Genomic DNA, 23,477 nt, shown 5'->3' with positions numbered 1-23,477 from the left:
TGTATATGAATTGCAGAAATAGAACAGAGGTTTAGACCATATGAGAACAATGAAAGCCAAGAGAATCAGAAGGTAGAATTCCTAGGAGCGGGTTTACGGAGCGTCGGTAAAGGCAGTAGCGATGCGTATGCTTGAAACACTTCCTTCCTTATCAGGAGTCACGTGATCAGGTACGGATACGTCAGGTGAACTTGAAACAACTAGACCGTTGCCTTCCGTATGAATCGGCGTAACCTTAGGAGTCTGCACAACAACATTACTCGCTGCTCTTCCTATTCTTTTACTTTGCCACCATGACCAACGTTGATAATGTGTAACAGTATGACCCTTCCTCAGGGGAGGTGAACCCGGCTTTCCTGGATGAAGGCAGAAAAATGTTCTCACCAATTTGGGGGCATGAACCCCCGAGGCGGCTTCCCACGTCCTTTCTGAAGGTGAGTATCCTTTCCAGTCAAGTAAGAATTGAAGGCAACCTTGTCTGTATCTAGAGTCACATATATTGGCCACCTCATATTCCTGACCTGTCTCAGTATTCACTGGTGGAGGGCGAGTCTTGGATGTCCGCGCAGAGCGGTCCGATATTGTCAACTTGATCTGGGAAACATGAAAAACTGGATGAATTCGAGACCAGGAAGGGGGCAGTTCTAACCGAACCGCCGACGATCCCACTAGAGAGAGGATCTTGAAGGGACCGAAAAACCTGGGAGAAAGTTTGGAAGGAACCAAATGTTTGGGAAGGAATCGGGACGCTAGCCAAATCAATTCTCCCTCCTGAAGAGTGGGTACCTTCCTGCGATGACGATCTATCTGCATATTGTTTGGCTCGGTCCTGGGCTGCTTTCAGAGAGAGGCGGGCCAGTCAATGACCTTTCTGAATATCAAAAACAATGCTGTCTACTCCTGGACATTGCGATGAAGGGGGAGTGATGGAAGGTAAAAAGGGGTGATAACCATAGGAGCAGTAGAAAGGGGTAGCGTTCAATGCAGAGTGATACGCATTGATGTAGGCAAATTCCGCCAGTGGAAGTAATCCCAGCCAGTCGTCTTGGGCGGCGGATACAAAGCACCGTAGATACCATTCCAAAGTTTGATTTAGGCGTTCGGTCTGACCGTTGGTTTGTGGGTGATAACCGGAACAGAGAGATCTCTTTATACCCCAGCTTGGTAAGTGGAGTAAAGTGAGCCAATTTAATAAGATAGTCAATAGTTACCATAATAGTGGTATGTTGAGACGAGATAGGTAGATCTTCGATAAAATCCATAGAAATAACCTTCCAAGATTGGTCCGGGATAGGCATACAGGATAATAGACCGTATGGTGGAACTCGAGGGGTTTTGGACTGTTGACAAACAACACAGGCGGATACATAATCGCGGACATCAGTTTTTAATGTTGGCCACCAAAAATGTTGAGTGATCAATTCCAAGATGTTTCGAAAACCTCGGTGTCCGGCAGCTCTAGAGTCATGACACATCTGTAGCACCTCCTTTTGTAAAGAGGCAGTGGGAACAAAGACTTGAGCCTTGTGGAAATAGAAGCCTTGTGTCAAAGTGAGTGGATGAAGGCCCGCTAGTTCTTCACATGTCTGTCTATTCCGAGAAGTTTCATGTTTCAGATCTTGAAGAAAATCTGTTATCATAGCTACAAACTTGGCCTTAGCGAATAGTGGTTCGGGGTGAATTTGTGAGGGGAGAAATCTTTGCGTGAAAGAGCATCCGCTCTGAGATTTCGATTCCCCAGGAGGTAGGTAAATTCTATCCTAAAGGGCAAAAAAAAATGGTCCCATCTCGCTTGTCGACTATTAGTCGTATATGCTTGTTGCAGAACTTTGAGATTCTGATGGTCCGTGCGGACCTCTACCGGGTATTTTGTTCCCAATAGCAGATGTCTCCACTCTTCAAAGGCTCTCTTAATTGCTAACAGCTCCTTTTCTAGGACCGAATAATTTTCTTCGAAGGGCTAAAGGTCTTTAATAGGTACGCTACTGGTTTCTCGTCTCCTCAATCATTCTTTTGAAGTAACACTGCCCCCAGCGCATGATGTGATGCATCCGTCTCAACCACAAAAGGTCGAGTTTGATCTGGAGTCGCCAGGATTTCTGCCGAAGTAAAATGCCCTTTGAGCCACTTCATCCCAATCGAATGAGACTCCCTTCTTTAACAACCTAGTAATAGGTTGAACCGTTTCAGAGAAGCAAGGGACAAATTTGCGGTAAAAATATGTGAAACCCAGGAATCTCTGGATTTCTTTAATGGACATTGGTGGTGGCCAGTCCAAAATGGATCTCACTTTCCTGGGATCCATAGAAATCCCTCGAGGTGACAAAACAAATCCCAAATATGTCACTTGTTCTTGATGGAATTCGCATTTTTCAGCCTTACAATATAGTTGATTTTCCTGAAGGCGATCCAAAACCAGATTGACATGGCGGATATGTTCTTCCTTGTTCTTCTTTGTCCTTGTCCTTGGAGAAAACCAAAATATCATCGAGGTAAACTATAACAAAGTGGAGAAGAATGTCCGAGAACAGATGATCCATGAATCGTTGAAAGATAGCTGGTGCGTTGACCAGGCCGAAGGGCATAACATGATATTGGTAGTGTCCAAATGGAGTACGGAAAGCCGTTTTCAATTCATCTGCTCAAGTAATTCTGATGAGATGATAAGCTCCTCTTAGATCCAACTTTGTATAGAATGAGGCCCCAAGATGTCGGGAATCAGAGGCATGGGATACTTGTCGGGAATAGTAATCCTGTTAAGATCGCGGTAATCTATACACGGTCGTAATTCTTTCTTTGGAATAAAGAATAATGAAGCTCCTGCAGAAGATTTGGATTTGGAAATTAGCCCGTTTTGGATATTTTGTTGAAGATACTCCTTAATGGCAGATGGGGAGCAGGTGCAAGTGGATCTAGGTCACCTGGCCTAAGCCCCACCCACCTGGTGCCTTCCTGCCTGCCGCTCTTTTTCACCACTTAGCAAGCCCTGCCCAACTGGTGCCTTCCTGCTTGCCGCTCTTTTTCAGCACTTAGCAAGCCCCACCCACCTGGTGCCTTCCTGCTTCCTGCTCTTTTTCACCACTCAGCAAGCCACACCCACCTGGTGCCTTCCTGCTTGCCACTCTGTTTCCCTACCTAAGGAGCCCACCAGCCTCTTTTCGTTTGCAGATGGGGAGCAGGTGCAAGTGGATCTAGGTCACCTGACCTAAGCCCCGCCCACCTGGTGCCTTCCTGCCTGCCGCTCTTTTTCACCACTTAGCAAGCCCCGCCCACCTGGTGCCTTCCTGCTTGCCTCTCTTTTCCACCACTTAGCAAGCCCCGCCCACCTGGTGCCTTCCTGCTTGCCTCTCTGTTTCCCACTGAAGGAGCCCTCCAGCTTCTTTTCCTTTGCAGATGGGGAGCAGGTGCAAGTGGATCTAGGCCACCTGGCCTAAGCCGTGCCCACCTGGTGCCTTCCTGCCTGCCACTCTTTTTCACCACTTAGCACCCCCGCCCACCTGGTGCCTTCCTGCTTGCCTCTCTTTTCCACCACTTAGCAAGCCCCGCCCACCTGGTGCTTTCCTGCTTGCCGCTCTGTTTCCCTACCTAAGGAGCCCTCCAGCCTCTTTTCCTTTGCAGATGGGGAGCAGGTGCAAGTGGATCTAGGTCACCTGGCCTAAGCCCCGCCCACCTGGTGCCTCCCTACCTGCTGCTCTTTTTCACCACTTAGCTAGCCCCGCCCACCTGGTGCCTTCCTTCACCATCACCGTCTTGTGGCCAATGCTGGATTTGACTTTTATGGACTTCATTCATTCACAGTGCGTCACTCTTTCTCAACTCTAATGCTGGACTTCCTTTTCATCTTGTACTCATGGTGGCCCTGAATCATTCTATTCCCATCTTCATCTTGTATCCTGGCTTGCAACATTATGTGTTACTACTGACTTCTGCAATTGTATTCGCTCTCCACTCTTGCTTCTCCACTCTTTTTGACTGCTTACTGTCTGTTCTCTCCTCATTTCCCTTCTCCCTTTTCCTATCTCCTCCCCTTACTTTCTTCTATGCACTTACTCTATCAGAATTGTACCTGGACCTAATATGATAACAACCTTGTCTGTTTCCTCCACCCTCCCATTACTGTGTTTTTCCTCCCCACTACCCCTCCAGCACTATCTGAAATGTCGTCAGGCCTAGTATGATAGTTGCTTGTTTTGTTCCTCCCCTCCCTTTCTGCACCCCTCTCCCTCACCTTTTGTTTTTCTCCGGCTCTACCAGAAATGTCGGCAGGCCTAGTACGGTAGTTGCCTGTCTGTTTCCATTTCCTTCCCACTCTCCCACCACCCTTCCTTATCTATGTCTTAGCTCTTGCACTATCTGAAATGTCGTCAGGCCGAGTACGATAGTTAATTTCACATCCTTACTGTTCATGGCCTGTAAGAATGTGGTTGTATTTTCCCTTGTTCCCTCCCTTGCCTTGAAGCGCTTTGAAACACATTGTGTATAGGCGCTATATAAATAAACAATCATATCATATCATAATGGTGGCCTTTTCTTTGTGAGACAGCACATACATGCGACCGAATGGAATCGGCTGATCGGGCAGAAGATTAATGTGGCAGTCATCTCTTCGATGTGGTGGAAGATTCGGGAATTTGGGAGTAGAGAATACCGGTAGGAATTGTTGATGGCAATCAGGAAACCTACTAATGTGACTGATAGATGGAGTTCTCTGACATTTTTCTATCTCCGAAGGAATATATACGCCCACAGAAGTTTGAGACAAACAATGAGTAATACAATATTCAGAACATAAAAAGAGTGTACCGGCGGACCAGTTGATAAAAGGGTTATGTATTCTTAACCACGGGAGACCCAGAATTACCGGATAATGAGCCGTTCTGATTAGATCAAATTTCATGGTTTCCTGGTGTGTGACCACAGAACAGTTTAAGGGTATGGTTTGTTCACGGATAGGACCGGAACTCAAAGGAGAACCATCAACCCCTTGAATCGGAGTGGCTAGTGGTTTGGTTACTCTAGGAATCCCTTTCTTGGATGCCCACTCATCATCCAGAAAGTTCCCCGCTGCCCCGCAATCAATAAGCGCAGGGATGTCTTGTAAGATTACATTTGCAAGGGTTGTTGTCAAAGAAATCACTACCATAGGTTGATCAAAAAGTCCAGTATCTGGGGATGATTCGTTCCTAGTAGGGGAACGCTGTCTGAAAACTCCTACCGTGGTTCCCCCTACGGTAGGGGTTTGGCGTTTCCCGAAACCTGGGAATGGCTTCTAAGAGGTGGTACTAAAGGGCAGTCTCTTAGAATGTGTACAGAGGAACCGCAATACATACAAAGTCCTAACGTCTTCCTCCTCTCCCTTTCTGTATTAGATAGTGGACCCTTCATAGTACCTATTTGCATAGGCTCTTCTGTGGAAACCGGCTTTGTATTTCCGGGAAGAAGTTCAAGATGAGCCTGAGGACTCTTACCCTTCTTCCTCTCATGATGACGTTCTTGTAACCGGTAATCGATCTGCATTGTAATGGAGATCATGTCTGCCAAATTTGCAGGTCTAGGAATCTTCGAAACCTCATCTTTGAGCTCTTCAGAAAGTCCTCGTCGAAATAAGGTGATAAGACCATCATCTGGTCATCTGGTCTCATAGGATAATTGTTTAAAAAGCGTGATATATGACATGAGGTCTTTCGAGCCCTGTCTTACGTCAAGTAACTTCTCTTGGATGGATACCGAAATTTCTTTACGGCCAAACATGGACTTCAAACTGTTAGTGAAAGCAGGATAAGAGTCAAGGACTGCATTTCCCGAGGTAACCAAAGGGGTAGCCCATGCTAATGCTGGACCCGATAAATGTGAGATCAGAAATCCCACTTTATCCTTTTCTGTGGGAAAGAATCTGGGTTTAACAGTGAATTGGATTGTACAGCTGTCAAGAAACTCTTTGAACTTGTGCGGGTTCCCGTCAAACTTTTCAGTTTGTAATGTTGACTGGGGGGGTTTTCAGTAAAGACTCGAACAATCTGCTCTTTTAACTGTAGATTATCTTGTTTTAGGGTCTGCATTTCAGCCATGAGTTGTTGCATCTGTTGCTCCATTGTGAATCGCCGTCTGCCCTGGCAAGCCAATTCCATTAGATGGCGTCGCTATCTGTGAACTGTTATTGAAATATAACTTTAAGTATCACTAACCTGGGTAGACTGCGTTCCACAACAAAGACAGCCAGCAAGAAAAATGGAAAAGCTCCCGTGGGAATCCTGCTCCCCTCTTTCCACGTAATGTATGCCAGGGAGGAGGAAGGCACAAACCCCAGGGAAACCCTCCTGGGGAATAAAACCCTGTGTAGCAGCGAATCTTCGGACTGGACGGTGGAAAGATGGATGGAGTTCTTTGGACGAGTTGGAGAGCAGAGAGGATCGATGCCCTTTCTAGTAATGAAAGACAGAACAGGTAAGTGCAAGAAAGGAGGACTGAGAAGAAAGAGAGCACAGCCTATCGGGAAAGTAACGTACAATGGATCCTGAATGAAGTTCTTTACAGAGTTTGGCAACTCTTGGTAATCCACTGATGACCGAGGAGGGTGTTCTGTGAGGTTGGAGCTGTAGCGAGCTATAGCGGAAATAATGGAGAGGGAGAAATGTGAGGTAAGACGAGAAGGCAAGTGACTGGAGGGAAAGGCAGGATTTTGTTACACTCACTGTCGAGGGCGGAACTCCCAGCAAGAAACTATCAGAGAGGGCGGTATACAGCCAGAGAGTAAGTCTGTGGATATGAATTGCAGAAATAGAACAGAGGTTTAGACCATATGAGAACAATGAAAGTCAAGAGAGTCAGAAGGTAGAATTCCTAGGAGCGGATTTACAGAGCGTCGGTAAAGGCAGTAACGACGCGTATGCTTGAAACACTTCCTTATCAGGAGTCACGTGATCAGGTACGGATACGTCAGGTGAACGTGAAACAACTAGACCGTTGCCTTCTGTATGAATTGCCGTAACCTTAGGAGTCTGCACAACAACATTACTCGCTGTTGTTCCTATTCTCTTACTTTGCCACCATGACCAACGTTGATAATGTGTAACAACTCATGACTGACTGAATCATGTCTTGCTTGATGTCGTTCTTATATAGCCAGGACAGTAGCCGTCCCAGCTTGTCTCCCTTAGCGTGTCGTTTCTCTATATATTTTGTATAATTCAGTGTGCCTAATCTGTCCCAATGTTTCTGGCATTCTTGCCGTACTCTAATCCTGACAGGGTTGCGATCGTCAGGAGCACTCGTTATACCTTCCATGTCTTCCAGTGCTCTTTCAGCTTTAAGTAGGTCTCTGGTGATCTCAGCTTGTATTCCCCATGATTTGGCCACAGCTTCCCCTCTGACTACTACTTTAAAGTCTTCCCAAAGTGTACCCGCGGATGCAAGGCTACAAGTGTTATTTTCAAAGTAATTGCTAATGCCTCATCTAAGGTGGTTTCTGAACGCCTCATCTTTCAAGGATTCTCCTCTCATCTTCCAGGTCTGGATACATGCCCTGGGAGAGACAACCTGCCATGTAACCAGCAGCGGGGCATAGTCTGTGAATTTGCCCATTGTCTCTGTGCCTGTGAAAAAATAATCTATTCTAGTGTGTAGGTCATGTGGAACAGAGTAATGTGAGCACTTTCTTGCACTTAGATGGAGCTCCCGGCAGATATCCCCCAGGTCAAAAGCTTTTGTCAAAGCATTCAGTGCCTTGGCTGGGGGGGTGAATTTATTGTCTGACCTATCGAGTAAGGCATCACTTGTACAATTGAAGTCGCTGACCCATATAATAGCACTATTTTGAAATGGGCCCACCTTAGTGTATAGTGAACGGAAACATTTTAAGGTGTCATGATTTGGGTCATAGGTAATGAGGACACATACTTCCTAAGAACCCATGTACTAGGGTCATCCTGCCGTCATTGTCTGCGATCGTTTTAAGAGCTCGGACGGGCACTGTGGATGCTACCCATATTATCACCCCTCTAGCATATGCCGAATAAGCTGAGCCCGCCGTAGTACCGCTCCATTTCTTAGTTAGCACTTTTTGTTTCCCTTGGGTGAGATGGGTTTCTTGTAATATTGCTATGTCCACTTTGTATCTGCGTAGGTATGTCATCACCCTGTTCCTCTTTATGTCATTGTTTAACCCCCGGACATTCCAGGTTATTATCCTAAAGTCCCCAGTCATATGTGGTGTATTGGTTGGAGGGTGCATCTTTGAGGATAGCAGATGCTACTAAAGCGACTGTCTTGCCCAATTATACGCTGATTGTCTAACTTCCCTGACATCCATGCAATTTGAGGCAGTGTAAATGAACCCACAACTTTATTCTCTCCCTCTCCATCTGTGTGAAAAGTCACAGGTCAAAAAGACCTACTACCAAAAGTCTGATCTTTTTTTCCCCCATTTGTTTGCACACATATATATATATATATATATATATATATATATATATATATATATATATATATATATATATATATATATATATATATATATATATGTGTGTGGGGGGAGACACCCCCCACCTTACACCTATATATTTTCTATTAACTTTACCCCCCCATATATACCTATGCAAACAAATTGGAAAAAAAACAGCGGACTTTTTTTAGTAGGTCTTTTTGTCCTGAGACTTTTTGGCATATACCTATACATTGCATGCTCAGGCATTCCCGCTTCTCATTCCCATACCGCCTTGTCCAGTTCTAAGGTGCCGGGCGTGCGGCAGGTGGATACTTTACAACTAGTATCCCTAGGGTGAAGTTCCTGTGGGGTGGAGGTTACTCCCTGACGGCGCTTGCCTCTGGGTGTGAAGAATGTGCTCCGAAATTGTTCCTGCTTCGTATGGCATCCTTGAGCCGAAACTTGTGCTTGTGGTTTTTTAGTTGATAGAGCTGCTGCCACTTTCCTTATCTTGGTTTGCGGCACCTCAATGCGCTAGGCCGGAAGTTGCTGATAGGTTATCTACCTCCTCCATAGATAGGCTTTTGGGATGAAGGTGGCCGTGTCCCTCCTGTATAGACCGGGTATCATTCTGACATAGGTTACAGATGTTCAGTATCCATCCATTTATGTGTGTCTTACGGGGTTTCAAAGAAAAGGGCGAGACCTTTGAATATAACTTTCAGGCATCCCGAGTATATCCGCATATATTTGAGGTTGGTCTCCCAGAGCCGTTTTTGTTTGCAGAGACAAAGTGCATTCTGCGCCTTTGCTTTGTACTTGTAGAGTATAGTCTGGATATGCTATGATTTTCGATGACGCTCTCCAAATGGTACCTCTGGCCTTGAAGAAGTATTTTCTCTCTATCCATGTAATTCATTATTTACGTTATTATTGGCCATGTAGGTGCCCCGGGTGGGGGGTTTTGGTGAGCGATCTGTGCGCCCGTTCCACTGTGAAGCTTTGCGTGAGGTTACATGGGCCTATTTCTTGTGGTAACATGTTCTCTGTATAGTTTGTGGGGTCAGTCCCTCCTTCGCCCTCCAGAAGTCCAATAATTCTGAAATGTTTTCTCTGAGCCCTATCTTCAAGGTTTCTTATCTGTTGTTGCATTATGTTAGCATCTTTCAGTGTTACCTTCAGGTCTGATGTGTTTTTTGCCACTTGTTTTTCTAGCGTCCCAGTTCTTTCTGCTAGTGCATGCATGTCATGTCGCAGGAGGCCTACATCAATCATTATGGCATCCATCTTAGCTTCCAATGAGGATTTTTGGGCTGCTATTGTTGCCAGGACGTGTTGGTCCCCTCTGTTCTGTTTGTTCACGGGCACTTATGCTGGTGAGGCCATATTTGTGGTAAGTGCAGCTGTTGCAGTTTTCCTGAATGCGTCGATCGTGGGTTGTTTGGTCTTGTATCTGGATGCTTTGGAAGGCAAGGACGAGTATAAGAGATTTGGTTCTCCTCAGCCAGGGTAGTGTTACTGGACCCCTCTGTATTATGCTGTATGCTTCCCTGGCTAGCTTGCTATTTTGCCTTGCTGTTGCCTGCGCTGTGTCCTCTAGTGCGTCCCTGCTTATCTACAGTGCTCCACGTATCTCTATCCCTTTCCTGCTCGGATTCCTGGTGGTATTACAGTGTCCCCAGTGCTTACTGTCCCTCCCTCTGTCGCAGTTCTTGATTGTTCTGACCAATCTTTTCGGTGTGTTAGACGTGCACCAGATACACTCTGTGTGTGTCCAGTCCACCCTCTATTTGTGCATACACTTATTTGCTCGCATCTGCACTTCTTTGCTGTCTCCCTGGGCCGCGCCGTTAGCGTGCCACCCTTATAAAGTCTTCTGCACCGAACCCAGGAAGGTGAAGATCACTTACGTGGTATTTAAGCAATGCGCGGGGGACTGGAGCGCTGTGGGCTAAGGAGTGCCTTGTCGCTAGGCTTCTCTTACACGTCTCCCTGGGTCCTGGAAGAAAGCATGTTGTTGCAGCCATGACGCGTCGCGGGTAGGATCCCTCGTGGACCCCCCCTCAGCTCTGGAGCCTCCGATACCGCAGGTCCGCGCCTGGCAGCGGGTCCGGCTGGGCTATACCGCGGCTGCCACTCCGCTCCGCTAGGGCACCAAGTTGCGTGACCCCAGTCAGCAATGGCACACCCGATGCTGTTCTCTCCTACGTTGTCCTGCTTGTCTTTGGTGTGGGATCCTAACCGCGCAACGGTCTTTCTAAGTGGCTCGCCCCCCGATTCTACGCTCGGTTCACCAGCTATTCTTCTTCCCTTTTGGTGTGCCGGTCGCCATTTTGAATCCTCTTCTCCACACCGGGTTGTTACGAGCTGGGGAGGAATCTGTTTGCGTGCATTGGTTCATTTTGCCACTGCAGTATGTTGTTCCCAGCTTTTTCCTCTGCACGATGCACCTTGTCAGTCACATGAAAGGATGATTTAGCTGCTCTTGGTGTCGGATTAATCTCGGATTGAGCAGGAGCCGTTGCAGTTGCTGCTTCACCTCATGGCTGCAAGGGTTCATAGTGACCGATTCGACAGTCAAATTTTCGAATGACAAAATTTCCGACACAAAAGTTGAAAAAAAGTTTCAAATGTATTTTTTTTTTTTTATGGGGGGGGTCTCCCCCAAACCCCTGTTTTTTTGTAAAAACACTTATTTAAATATACGAAATTAAAATAAACCCTCTAATATTAAAAAATATACATTCAACACTTTTCTTTCTCTAAACTTTTGTTTCAGAACTTTTGTCATTCTAAACTATTGTTTCGAAACTTTGACTGGACACGGGCTGCAAACCACACCCCCCACTCAGACACATTTATTCTTTTGAACACTAACTTTTCTTTATATACATATATTCCTTTCCACACGTTTTGCACTAGGTATAGGGCAGGCATTAGGGTTTTGTTAGTATAGGCCATTTTGATTTGACGGACACAACTAGTACTGTTTGTTAATGATTTGATGGTCGAGACAACTCCCATCCTAGCTATAGGGCAAAGTAGGAGTCTCTCCAACCCCATTGAAAATGTAATAAATGTTTTACAAATTGTACCTTTTGTGTCAGTGTCATACTTGTGATAACATGCATCCCTTACAGTCCCAAAATGTTCTCCTCCCAACCATCTGCTCTCGCTTGAATCTCACACTCCGCCCTCCTACCGCCACCCTTTAGTGTTACCATCTCCTTATTCCTTTACCTACAACCACTCCTAGCTCCAGCTACCACTCTACTACCGATACCTCTGCTACTGTCTTCTCCCTTCCTCCTTACTACTACTACTTGTGAAGAATGCTATGGATCCCTACAGACGCTTCCTGGTCCCAACCCTTGGGGTGGTGTATTGCGGGAGGATCACCTGCGAGGAGACAGGGCTCAGGGTGGTGAGGGGATTCTGTGGGATGCGACACAGTATTTTTTCTCTGACAGGAAGATTCTTACCACTATGTCTAAAGAGGCTAGGGCTTATTGTCATTTTAATGTCCTTCAACCTCATATTAGACCTAAGGTTGTGAACCCCAGGGTTATAACAGCAGAACAAACTATACTGAAAGAAGTATCCTTTTTAGTATCCCAGACTAAACACCTTTCTCAATTTCAAGGGTATAATGTAAAGGATCATGGCAATGTTGTCTTCACTAAACCTTCTTCCTCTATGCTAGCTAATTCTTTTAAACAACTTTATTTATTGGTTGTGGTACACGTTATTGCGGCAACACATTACAATACATTCAAACATCACTGAGATGAGTAACTTAGGCAAACATTGGCCCTCATTACAAGTCAGGCGGTGGACCATGGTGCTATTAGCACCATGATCCATGCCGGATTCCGCTATGGTGGATGACGGAATTACCGCCCCATTCCAAGGTGAGTGGGGCGGTAATTCCCCATTCACCATTTGCCCTTCCCCATTCCCATTTTTGCCCCATAGGGCATAATGGGGATGGGGAAGGCGCTAATTACGGCACCGTAAATTACGGTGCCGTAATTAGCACCAAGGTCGCTTAGCGCCTTGGACTTTAACGCCTGCAAAAAGCAGGCGTTAAAGTATAAATCAGGCGTTAAGGGTTAACGGCGCCAACGGCGCCGTTAAACCCTTAACGCCTGACTTGTAATGAGGGCCATTGTATCATACAATATACAGAGTCACTGCATCTCAGGGCCTTGTGGGGCTTTCTCCATCTGATATCATTTCACATAAGTATACCCTGAACGGGGCCCATCTATCTTTGGGTCTGCTTGCTCTTGGTAGTGTCATCACGTATTGTTCCTCACACTCATGACATATGTAAGTTCTCTAAGGAAGTGGTTCACGTGTGGCGTATGTGGGCTCTTCCAGTTCTGAAGAATACACTTCTTGGCCAGCGCACATGACACAATAAACAGTCTCCTGGTTACTTCTGCTCTTTTACCTATGTCCCCAAACAAATACTTCTGGGGTGTTAGGTCAGCTGGAACCTGTGTTATCTCTTTTATTATTTCGGCCACCTCCCTCCAGAACACCAAAATAAGCGGACAACTCCACTATATGTGGAATGAGTGCCAACGGATTCCCACATTTCTGGCAGCTACCAGGGCAGTCTTCTGTGAATTTAGCATATAGTGGAGTTTATTCAGTACCTTGAACTGGAATAGCCAGAGACCGGAGTTAATAGATAACTTCTTGGACAGTTCATAGTATCTGGACCATTTCTTGTCCCCGATTGTGGTCCCCATGTCAGTTTCCGAGGATGTATATGTTTGTGTTATCGTATAAAGTTTAGAGACACTAGTGCCAGACTGTTAGGACAGTGATAGGAACATTCATGTGATGGGGGCTCATCCACAAACAATGGCCACCTAGCCTTGAAGGCCAGCCGCATGCAATGGTTTTGCAATATACGGAGCTGCCCCACAGCGGTCGTGATGTCTTCCTGAGTTACAAATTTCCTGTTGGGGTACATATCCCGCATCCTTATTTCCCCACCGGGGTCCCATATCTTCTGCATGTCCGTATCAAATGAAGGCGAAATGCCGGGAAAGTTCCAAAGAGGAGCATCAGGGTTATATGGTGCCTCTAATTGTAGCCTTTTATAAATCTTAGACCAGGCATGGACTGTTGTGCTAACCGGGTCAAACTTGCATTCATCTTTATGTTATGTTGTGTTTTAAATAGGATAGAGCGTAGATCGGTCGGGAGTGCAGCGTGCCGCTGTATAGGGATATGTGGTGCGGTGTCCAGAGGGTCATACCAGTGTTTGGCAAACTGAGCCTGTGCCACCAGGTAGTATAACTCAAAGTCTGGAGCAACTATTCCCCCTTTTTCATACGGTTCAACCATCTTCTCCCACTTCATCCTGGCTGTACCCCCATTCCAGACAAACGTTGTGGCTATAGATCTTAAGGTATCAAAGAATTGTCTGCCCGGCCATATCGGGATGTTGCTTAATATATACAGTAGCTTGGGCAGGACCACCATTTTTAGGATTGCGACCCGGCCAATCAGTGAGAAAGGGAGTCTGGCCCACAACTGGAGTTTGGTTGAAATTGCACTTAAAAGTTGTTCATGATTATCCATGTACAGAGAAGTTATTTCTTTTGACACATGAATCCCCAGGTATCTTATTCTTGTGGGTGACATTTTAAGTTCATAGGTATTTGTTGGGCATCTTGTGGCGGGAGTCAAGGGGAAAATTTCTGATTTCGAATTATTAGTTTTATAACCTGAATACTCTGCAAACTCATGTATGGTTTTCAGTGCAGGGCCTAGATGTACTTCAGGTTCTCGGATGTATAATAGAGTGTCATCTTCATATAGGGATATCGACTGGGTCGATCCCGCCATCTTGATTCCTCTCTGTCCCTGGTGTTACCTAATGGTTGCTGCCACCGGTTCTATTGTAAGAGCAAACAATATGAGGGAGAATTGGCACCCCTGTCTTGTTCCCCTGCCCAAACTGAAGATATATGAGAGTGTTCGGTTGGTCAGTACCCCAGCCCCAGGCCCAGAGTACAGTAGCTTGACACATTTTAGGAAATAGGGACCTATACCAAACTTTTTAAGTACGGCAAACAGATATTTCCATGACACCGAGTCGAACGCCTTTTCGGCATCCAAGGAAACAACCACTGCTTGAGCCTCCGGTTTAATCCGGCCCATGACTCCGAACAATCTCCGTAAATTCAATGCAGTTGACCTCGTCGAAATAAAGCCACACTGGTCTGGGTGGACCAGCAGGGCAAGTTAGGCAAAGTCTCATGGCTAGGACCTTAGCAAAACATTTGGCATCACAGGTTATTAACGAAAGAGGTCTAGAGGAAGACACGTCATGAGACGGCCGTCTGGGCTTCAAAAGCACCTTTATAATGGCCTCTCTCATAGATTCCGGCATAGTCCCCTGTCCAATTGCCTCCTCCCACACCCGCAGTAATATGGGGGCAAGTTCTGTATTGAGCTCCTTATACAGTTCTACCTATGATAGCTGATGAATTCTAATAGCCGTTCTGTTAAAAGCCTTAAGGGGAATTAAATCCACCATTATAAATAATGTAGAAGTTGAAAAACCTAACTTTAGTGGAAGAAGCTACAAGTTCAATAATCCTTGACGTACTGAGACGAGGAAGAGGGCTGAAAACGCATGCAGATGTGGTAATCGGGCAATTAAGCCTGGTAGCCATTGCAGTAGTCAGGCAATTAAGGCTAATGGCCCACACCTGAAGCCTATCAATGAACCTGTGAGGCATAAAAGGCCTGAGCAGGAAAGGAGGAACAGAAGGAGCTGGAACGAGGACTGGAAAGCGGGAGCACAGAAGGGACGCCAGAACGTGGAGACAGCAGATTTCCCCTGCAAGTTCTGTTCTACCAAACCCTGAAGTGAAGAGGCTGCGCAGCGGAAGATGTGCAGGAGGCTGAGTTCTCCACATGTAAACCTGATTGCAGTGATTACAGAGCTGTGGAAGTGCAGAAGACTAAGGACAGAAGCAGAAGGCAAGCCAAGGGTTTTGGGGAGGAAAAGGAACTCCCATATCAAGTGGCCAGACCAGAGACACCCATGCTGGAGACGGGTGTGGGTCCCCAGCAAGCCAGAAGTAGTAGAGAGGTAGAAGATGTCGGGAAAGCAGTGCAACTCGCAAAGCCAGTGTCCTTGAAGCCGGTGAGTGAAGCACGGCGTTCAAATGCAATGCGCGAGCCTTGCCGGTATAGCCAGCTCCTAAGTAACTTGCGTATTGCTTAATGCGATTACAGGTTGTTAGTCTCATCTGATGTCGTATTAATAATGAAATTGTAGCACTAGCATATACCATTGAAGATCAATAAACATGTAAGAAGTTACGCACGTAAGAAGTTAAAGTGCTTGAAAGCCATTGTTGAAGTATTTAAAGCAGGGGTCTCCAACCTTTACGTTAGCTAGAGCTACTTGTGGTGGAGGTCAACAGTGGAGAGCTACTAGCGGGCGATATCGGGGTGGGGATATTTATAAACCTCTGAATTTTTACCAATATTTTTTTGGCCCAATTATTTCCTCTCTATAAACAGAGAGAATAACATATGCCTTCACGATTATATTAAGAACTTCAAAAACCTCTTTGTTGCATTATTATTTATTAGTAGCTGTCTCAAAAAGACAGATATTTGTTGGACTACGACACAAATATCCTGTAATTTATGTGCCCTTCCTTTGCGTTTTATGCAGGCTTTCTACGTGCTAGGCACACTATTGTTTTCCAAATGTGCATTTCACACTTCCATAAACCAAAAAAAAAGTTATTTCCAAATTGAAAAATGCTCCTTGTATTCACTAGTTTTCGTTGAAATTATTTTTTTGGCAGACACCACACATACTCTGTTATTTGTGTGCCCCTCTGTGTTTTAGCACAGGTTATATTTATAAAGATGTTATATGCTTGTCAAACTGGTTAATCACAAATAAATGCTTCTGTTGTCCTGACAGCAGTTTTTAGGAACTGTGGGTTCATGGGTGCCAACTTTTGATTTTCACTACAGGGGCATAAATATCCTCACCTCCGCCCTGAATATAAGCAAGCAACCAGCACAACCCATACCCTGGCTAAACACATTTTATAGCACTTTTCTATGCTTTCAGTGCTATGCGGACGACACTCAGCTCATTTTCAGGCTTCCCTCAGCCACCTCTTCTCCGTCCCTCATCTCTGACTGCCTGTCCGCCACCCAGGAGTGATGTGCCACCAATGATCTCTGCCTTAATGCCAGTAAGACAGAGATTCTCCTCATTGGAACATCTGCTCCCTCCTCCTACCACGTAGGATATTACAAAACACTACTCCCCCCTTTTTTCCAAACAAACACTTTTGCACAACATGAAAGACAACAAACTAACACCAGAGCCGTTTACCTGACATGTCCCAATACAAGGGTCAGGCAAGGTCAGGCAATTTACCAGAATCACATACACCTGATGGCCCTTTCCCTTCCACACAGGGATAAAAGGTGGAGCACAACAGCACAGTACGAGCAAGGCAGACAGCACGACGTAAGAGCTAATTCAAAACGGCAGTTCAAGGGGAGGAGAAAGACGGCGCAGACAGAGACGGTGACAAGGGGAGAGTTGACCTTGCCCTTTCCGATCAAGGCCCGTGAAGCCTCCACTGAACAAATTATAAGTCTGCAAACAATAGCCAACGTGTGTTTCAGCAGATGTCTACGGTACAGGAGATCCTCTTACGCTGATTGCCAAGCAGAGGGGAGACGCTTCTCTCAATGGTACCAACCTTGACTGATAGGAGAAGGAAAGCCAAGCAGTTCATCACTGATAAGAAACGGAAATGTGTTGAACGAAAAGTAGCAAAGTGGCTGTTTGAATTTTGAACAAGAAAAGAACAGTTAATGTTGTGGAAGGGGGAAAACCAGCAGTAGAGGAGTCTGGCACTACGTGGGTGCTCACTCAGGAATCTCTAGGCGATTACCCAACGGTAAAAGACTACCGTAACCAGAAGGTCTTGGGAAGAGGTGAAGTAAGGTCAAAGTGGTCATACAGGGGTCTCGTGAAATCCTCTGTACCGTTGAAAGTCTTTGATCGACAGAGAACTGTGAAAGCTAAGGGAAGTGAAAACTGCATGTTGAAAGTTAAGGGAAGTGAATCCTGCATGGTGGAAAATAGCACTGGAACTGTGTTTCGTAAAGTTGGCGAGAGTGAACCCGGAAGAGGGACACTGACAACCAGCAGCAAAGCCCAAAGATTTAAGACTTGTGAAAGCAAGAAGCATTACAAGACAAGGGGAGGTGTACTGTCCCATTGTTATTTGGATCCGAGCGAGTCACAGCTCAACGTTCATTAAGAAAGGAACTGTTTCGAATAAGTTGTTGAACCAGATTTGCGAGGGGTCGGTGCCCAGAAGAGAGGGGACCTGGGGTGAAGCCATCACCCAACGTGTTCATTGAACAAGAACTTTGTGTTTGTTTGTTAAGAGCATCAGGCCTCGAAGGCAAAAGAATTTTATTTGAACCACTGAAAACCCTGATAGCTGCTACGGAACTATTGGCTCGTGCTGAGAAGGCTTGAGCTATGCTGAGCTCCAAAGTACCACCTTGTCCCATGCTAAAAACGTGGGGAAGGGAGACCTCAAGGCAATCACATCCTGACCTATTATTTGAGAAACACTTTCCTGTATTTGAATATTCCTGGTTAAAATGGTGTTACTGCCTCGTTTTCTATATATTTTTCTCAATGTGTCCCTGGCAGTACCGAAGGAGTATTTTTGGGATTTAAGATCCACAATATTGCGTTCGTATGGGCCGGGAAGCAGGCCAGAATCTCGTGGGAGAAACTGGTGGCACCACTGGAGGGAGGGGGGCTGGCATTCCTGGATTTTAAAACATACTACAAGGTGGCCCAAGCAGGGTTTCTTCTCTACTGGTTTGGGAACCAAACAGATAGGAGACATGTGCAAATGGAAAGGGCACTAGCGTCCCCGTTCCTTCTACATACATTCATACTGATGCCACCAGGTAGGGCCTCCAGAGTAACTAAAATAACTGAGCTGACCTGCAGAGTGTGGGTCTGCATAGAGAAAAAGCTAAAGAGAAGGTTATCTACTCCCCGAACCTTCCAGTGACTTGCATACCGGGGAGTCAACTGACCAGCGAGAGACACTACGTTACATGTATGCAGCTGGATAATATAACCTGCTTTCAGCACATGTTCCTCAACGGCCAGTTCCCAACGCTGGAAGCGATGAGTGATAGGGGGATCTCACACCTTCAGGAGAGGTCTTATACTTCTAGCTGAGGGACTCCCTGAAACAATTTTTCCAGAGTTTTCCCCAAGAACCGGAAACAGTCCCGATACTAGACCAAATGCTTGGGAGGGTTAACAAAAGCAGGGTGCTATCTACATTTTATGATATTTAGATGACTGCTAAGGCAGGGGGTGCATGTCCCTCCTGAATCAAATGGGAGAGCTTGGTGAGATGAGATGTATCAGATAAGATATGAAACTACTGCTGTGGGGAAACTAGGAGAGTGGACATAAATTCCAAATTTAAACTGCATCAATTTTACTACACACCAACATCACTACATAGGTTTCACCCAGACATCCCGGAGAGCTGTGCAAGGTTGGCACAGTCACGGCTGTCTTCCTCCACCTGGCATAGTATTGCCCACAAGTTTTGCTGTTTTGGGAAAAGGTTTTTGAAGTTCTGAGTGCGATAGTGGGAGACAGTGTGGACCTGAATTCCCAGACTGCACTGTTGGGCCATACAGCTCTGATCCCGAAGGGGGTAAGAAGACTGGTCAGATTGATACTGGTTCTGGCAAAAGGCTGGTTGCGATGGCTTGGGGCAGGACATTATCCCAGAGGGCAGAATAGTGGCATAATGATATTTTGTACTGTAACGAAATGGAGATGGAACTTGGCAGGATGTCACATCCCCAGGCTAAACCCAGAGATATCTGGGGTCCGTATGTAGATTACCTGATTGCTCCTTCTCAGACACAAACTGAAGATGCCCGGTATCCTCCCTGGGGATCTACATAAACTGCATGTGTTATATCGAACCAAGACCGGAGGGATGCGGAAATGTACCTGATGTTACTAGTGAAAGGTAGCTGACCGAACTGGTTAAACTCAAGAGCTACTGGGGTGTTGTACTCTGTTAGAGTTGTGATGTGTGGGCAGCTTGAGAGATCGGGGAAAGCACACTAATGTCACTATGTTACCCGTGAGTTGTTTTTCTTGCTATTCTTGTCTTATGTTTTGCGGTCAGGTGCTGTTGATGTTGGGAAATGCTAATAAAAATAATTTAAAAAAAGAAAAACTAGGTAATTTCTCTGTAGAGTAGGGAAAGCAAGTTATTTTCTTAATATAATTTCTTTAAAAAAAAGGCATATTATGAGAAATCTACAAGCAGTTGTACGCCTCGCAGTACTGACCCCTCTCATAGTCCACCTTCTAATCCCACTACTCCCTTACTACCACCTCTCCATTCGCTAACACTCATTACCGTTCACTGCTACCATCTACCACTTCCTACTCCCACCGTACTCATCCAAAACTACCACTACCTCTACTCCCAACTACTACTACATTCTACTACCATTGCCTTCTACTCCATCGCTATTCTACAGACTCCTTAATCTCACACACAAATACTCCATGGACCCACTGTCTCTAATCGCCTCCACACTCCTTTCACTCTCTCCTCTTCTGGTCTCTTTGATGCCCTCCACCACCTCCTGTCCTCACCCAACTAACCAACTCCATACCATTCACACACCTTTACTTAAATACCCCATACCTTCCCAGGATTGGACCACTTACCCAACCAATCACTTACCTTACTTCCAGGGGTGTGGCTAGGTGGGGCTGGGAAAGGCTTAGAAGCCCCTGTAGCCCTGTCCCCCTTTTTCAATGCAGTGTAGCTGCATTTCGATCCTGGAGACTGTAGTGGCTCACAGGAATTTGTTATATTTACTAATGTGATCCTTGGTGGTTTAGTGGGTTTTTTAACAACAAGGCTTTCGTGGAGGCCTTTATTCATTGATATTAATCCATGGTGGGTTAGTAGTGTTGGGAAGGTTGAGTCTAGCTTCCAGGACATCCTGTCCGCTGGAGCTGGGTTCCCGTCGCTGTGCCGGTGTTGAAGCGTTTTCTGCATCCCGAGACTGTTCTTTGTCCCAGGACGCTGTGCGCATCCACATTTACAAATACTGTATCTTCCTGCTGTAACATCATTGCAGAGGATCGTGAAAATACTAACCCACTACAATGACTTCACACAAGGGTGAAACAAAATGTTGTCTGCCAGGTATTATTTTCCCTTTTAGTGTATTATGGGGTAAGTGGAGAGGGAATTTAGGGCATTGTTACAAGTTTGATGATATTTCCAGTGTAAAACTGAGAGACTATCTGCACCCCACCCTGTGCCTAAACTCTAAAATGTATAGGGTTAACCTGTGTGTTAACTTTGGATTGTTATGGATCGGAAAGAACAGACCCACACCCAACTTGATCTCTCACTGTCGTAGTGCATTGTGTGAGAAACCTGAAGGTACTCTCATCTCCGCTCCCCAGGGATCTTCTGTTTGGGTGGCCAGGGAAGGGCCATTGCTTTTGTATCTGACCCTTGGGGTGGACAAGTGAGGGAGGATTACCTGCGTGGAGGGTCCTTGGGAATTGGTGAGAGGGTGCCTGAAGGCGAGACATGGTATCCCCTTTTCCAACACTGATTTACCCTACTCTTTCTCATCCTTTATAGAATATTGCCATTCATATCCTGTCTTACCCTCTGAATTTCCATCAAGTACTGGGACGAAGAAGATGCCTCAAGAGTAATGCAGAACTCTTTTAGGAAACACCAGTATAGTACTGACACGTGGAAGAGGGATATAGAGGAATACCATTACTCAAACCAAACATGTCCGATTAATAGGGTCAGGCAAAGTCGGGCAATTTAGTCTGATACCTCGCACCTGCAACCTATCATTGATTAGCAACTGTATAAAAGGAGACCTCACGAGAGCAAGCAGAACGCGTTGGGAGAGGAGCAGAAAGGAAGCCAAGATGCTGTGGTGAAGCAAAGAGAAGTTGTCTGCAGAAGCATGGTGGGATAATTGAGTCTCTGGTGAGCCGGCAGCACGAGTAAGAGGAAGCCGTGCAGGCAGGCGATCCCTTACTGGTGGCTTAGAATGCTAATTTCCCTGGGTGGAGAAGTGACCCAGGAGTGCCTAAGAGCAGAAACTGTGGGAGCAAAGAAGCGGCAAGATCCAACAAAGCGACCAGAGAGTTCCATGTGTTAAGAAACCCAGTACGCGAGTGAATGCAAGTGAATGGATACAGCGTAGTGGAGTGGTCGTGTGCAGTTGGTACGTTGTTGAAAGTCCCCGACAAAGGCGAGAAACCTTAACAAGAGGACAATCGAGTGTAGAAGTGAACAATGACCTGAAATCTAAAAGTGTGTAAAACATTGTATCAGAGGGACCGCGTACAAGGAAAGACACGTGTTGGAAGGTCTCTGCACAATGGGTAAACCCTTGCAAGTATTCTGGACGAATACCGAGCAACAGAAAAGCAGAGACCAATGTAGTGTGAGCAAAACTTGAGCAAAACACAACGATGAGAGCCTGGGAAATTAAGGGCATAAGGTTGGGTGACCTGGACGTGCCGTCTATCAACTGTGCCTACACCAGAGGGCCCCAACCAACACTGAAAGTAAACAAGGAGACCCAGAAATCTGCTGTTGAACATTGTAAACGATTCAAAGTGCTTTGAGCTTTGGGAAAGGGAATCCAGAGCTCCTGTCAAATATAGTGAGACTGTCGAATAGCGTGACAAGAGACTTTGAACTTTGGGAAGGAGAACCCAGAGCCCTGTTGAATAACGGAGAACAGTTGTTGAACCTTGTGAATCAAAGTACTTAAAGCTTGGGGGAAGGGAACCCTGGGAAACCAGCTGAACATTGTTAACCAGAAGGCATTCAGAGCTCGGGGGGGAAAGGAGCCCTGAGAAACCTGTCAAACTTTGTGAAACCAGGAGCCTATGAGCGTGGGGAACAGAACCCTAAGAAATCCATTGACCTTCATGAATCAGAATGCTTTAAAGCTTGGGGAAGGGAACCCCGAGAAACATTGGTGAACGCTGTGAACTAATATGCTTTGAACTTGGACAAGGGAACCAGAGAAGAACTGCAGCAGAACTCTGTTTTTGCATTATACGTTTGAATACTATTTTTGTTGAGCAAGAAAATCCCTACACTGTGTTTAGTTAGATGTGAGTGCAAGCATAGGTTTTGACACACAGACTTTTGTTTTGGACTTACGGATTTAGACTTTCCTTAGCTGCTTCAGTTGAGGGAAATCCCAAATTAGAGATAGGGCAAGCTAGGCCTTACACCATACATACCTTAAATCAAGAAGTTTATTGTTTAAAACTTAAACCTTTGTTGTCTGTGTCGTCTCTTGATACCATGCCTGTCTCACACTTGTCCCAATAATAGAGAATGTTGTGAGTTGAGTTAAAAAGAACACCCACCCAGCTCAAGTAGAGGAGATGTGCCAATGGAATGCAAGATACTTTCTGTTCCAGTTTGGGCCAGAGCATTTCAAATAAAACTTGACGTAGCTAGGAATCTAACAAGTATTGTTTAACATTGGAAACCCCAAAATCCTTATAACCACAGATCTCATCAGGACTTCCTATTTACCCAGATAAAATAAAATGACCTTAGTTGTACAGTGTGACAGGACCCTTTGGGCATTCTTACTGGGGTGCCAGAATTAATATGAAATACTAGCAACCAAATTTATCTCAAAAGGTGATCTCTTCCCTAGTCAAGAAATCTCCTGGTTACCTCAGCTATCAAGATCTTGCAGAAGGTCCTTAAACAGTGGCGAACGTTAGACCTCATGAGATCTTTTGTGGGCTGTTGCGATTTTGACCCCAAAATAGTCCAAAACAGAATCAGTCAAGCTACTGGAATAATGCCTCATTACACGGACGGCGGTAAGGGTTAACGGTCACCGTTAATGGCAACGGTGACCGTTAACCCTTACC

The sequence above is a fragment of the Ambystoma mexicanum genome, chromosome 5q (genome assembly GCF_040938575.1).
Source record: "Ambystoma mexicanum isolate Mex_15411 chromosome 5q, UKY_AmexF1_1, whole genome shotgun sequence".
Classification (NCBI taxonomy): Eukaryota; Metazoa; Chordata; class Amphibia; order Caudata; family Ambystomatidae; genus Ambystoma; species Ambystoma mexicanum.
Note: the sequence above shows the minus strand (reverse complement) of the source record.